Consider the following 2,907-nt stretch of genomic DNA (forward strand, 5'->3'; position numbering starts at 1 on the left):
TGTCTTAAAATATCAAGATATCCACAGAAAAACTACACAAACCACTCGTGCAACGTGTTTGACTGCTGTAGCTTATACCGCGCCATCCATTCCAGGCTCAGTATGACGACTCATGTTTTTGCCTACGTGCGCCAAAAATACTTCAAATTCAAATTCACAGCATTTACATTGCCGCCGGCGTGGTTAGTGGTTGAACTCACCATCAGCTTCAAACATAAGCGCACATGGCAAAGGTTTGGTATAATGTTGCATAAATAGCATATTTATGTTTTGTATTGAATACCAGCAGTCCAATGATTTTAATCTTTGAGAAATTGGACTTCTCTGACTCTGTTTTTTCTTTTGTCAGTTGGTGGGAGCTCGGCACATCACAAAACGTCTGCACTTGTTATATAATACATTCTCATCCATGTATTCCAGTTATCAAACCCATCTTTGAGACAATACTGTGGACAGCTTGCACACATTTATCTCATTAGAAAAAAAAAAAAAACGTACCACCAAAAACAGGAAGTGTGGAGAAATTCTCATGTGGAGCTGAATCAGCACTCCAGAGACATTTATATATCCAAGAAATAAAGAAATCTGCTTCAGATGCTTCCTTTTTTTTTCTTTCAAAACTGACGATCCAGGTGAGGAGGCCAAATGCTGACATACGTCTGAATCTATTCAAATGTTTTTTCATCTCAAAACATGAAAATCTGTAAATATAATTAGGCAAAACACACTAGAATGATAACTCTGTCTCAGAGGATGGCTTTCTCAGATTTCTCAGGATCATTAAATCGTTTACCCACAATGTTTGGCTTGAGGACATGGGAATCTACGGCAGAGATGGGGACGGTTACGTAGGAGGCTGATGATCCCCATTGTCTCTGCCTGCTGTACTGTGAAGCCAGAGAAGAAACTGCTGTTCGGGAGTATTTAACATTTATGGAGGCAAACATGCCGGGACAAAGGGCAGTGAAGGTAACAGATCCACCTAACAAAAGGACCTGACACGGTCTCCACGGGGGGAAAGAGAGGAGACAGAAGTCGCTAACCTATGTGTACTGTTTGTGGGGACAAGACACACACATTCACAGCTTTTTACCTCGGGGCACACGATGACATTTCAGCACCTACCTCAGACATTACAGCTGTGTCCCTTCTTGCCTATTTTCATTCTTTTGTTCAAACGTGTTTGTATGTACATGCACATATGCCGTCTGTCGGCCTGTCTCCTCTCCCAGCACCTGTCCTCTCATCAGACCTCTGTCTCCTCCTCCCAGACCCGTCTCCTTCCTCTCCGTCGCCCCGTTTTGTTTCTCTCTGTTATCTAACAGTGGAGCTGGAAAAGGTCGTGTCCTGCTGGAAGCCGGCTCAAACAGGAAATAACCAATCCAGAAGGATGAACAGCGACTTAGACAACCGGTTCCCACACTCCTACCCAAACACGCCAGTTATTGGGCTGTAATGCAATTATACAAAAGAGTGGGAAGGAATTGGTTAGTGGTTTAAAGACAATCCAGAGCAATAGCTGCGATGGCATGTTGGCACAGGCCGAATACTGAAGAGGTAATAATAACAACAACAGCAGGTGGAGGATGTTATGTAAGCAGAGACGAAGGCTGGAGATGTCATGGGGGGGGGGCTCTTTCTTTTTGTTTGCTTGTTTTGGTCTATCTGCTCTGGTCCCTCGGCGTGCTGCTTTTTGTAGTGCGAACGCGCTCATTGTTTGTTGTCAGCTGTGCGCTCTGCAGTTAGACGGCGAGGAGTAAATGAATATCAAAGCCCATTCGCCGGTCGTGGCTTTCTGTTGAATACACAGGCTATTTGGTAGCAGCGCTGTAAGTGTAGCTGCGGTTTTGGTCCCCCCCCCTCTCCCCTCTCTTCCTGCACACCTGAGCTGGCCTTTCAGCACAATAGACTCCACCTTTCAATCCTTATCAGATGTTATCACAGTGTGTGTGTGTCTGTGTGTGTGAGAGGATTGCGGGTGGCAATATCAGTAAAAAGGCCGACGGGATGACACACAGATTGGTTTCCCATTTCATGCCTGCTGCCATTTCTGTTGCTAAACATATCATATTGAAATTCATGAACATACTGTACTGGGGACAAAAAAAAAAGGTATGCACATATACACAGTCAGGATGCCCATTTTTTCCCCCACCCAACCAACACCCACCTTGCCAGATTTGATAAAAATCATTTTCACCAGCCATGCGAGTGGAGCTGATGAATAATGTATGCACTGCTGGGCCACAATAGCACATCGCTTCTGGCCTGCTACCTTTTTCTTGAGTCACATTAGCTACCGGTTGCTAGTTCCACTGCTTAGGGTCATATCAGCTAATCCCTGTCTGCCACTATTACATTTCCCATTAGCATGGCACACCTCTATATATATGCACGTACGCTTTGGAATGCTCACAAAGCATGTGCTGAATGTACGCACACACATGTGCACAGAGAATAAATTGGACAGGTATACTGAAAGACACAACTACATTCATTAATAGTGAGGACAGATGTGAGTGACAGGCCCTCAGACTGCAGAAGAAGCAGGCATCAGGTGTTCGCCTGCTTCCCTTCATCAGCTACACAAAGAGACGTTGATATGCATCAGGTGTAATGCTGTGATGGACAGCTTGGATTTGACACGATAGGTGACACGTCAATTACTTCAATCATTGAGTGTGATCATACATGGGCCCAGCCTCCTCCAAGGCCCCTATGCCTCACCTACACTGAGAAAAAAAAAACAACCACAAATGCGCACATGAAGGTAAGAGTTCATGCTCATTGTGTCTTGGATTGGTCTCAGTAAATGTCTTTGGCCCAGCCAAGTCAAAAAAAAAAAAACACAAAAAAAAAACAGGAATATCCTGTCTACTGCAGTGTTTTTCAACCTTGGGGTCGGGA

This window comes from Trachurus japonicus, chromosome 14 (genome assembly GCF_045865225.1).
Source record: "Trachurus japonicus isolate A0001 chromosome 14, Traja_1.0".
NCBI classification, from domain to species: domain Eukaryota; kingdom Metazoa; phylum Chordata; class Actinopteri; order Carangiformes; family Carangidae; genus Trachurus; species Trachurus japonicus.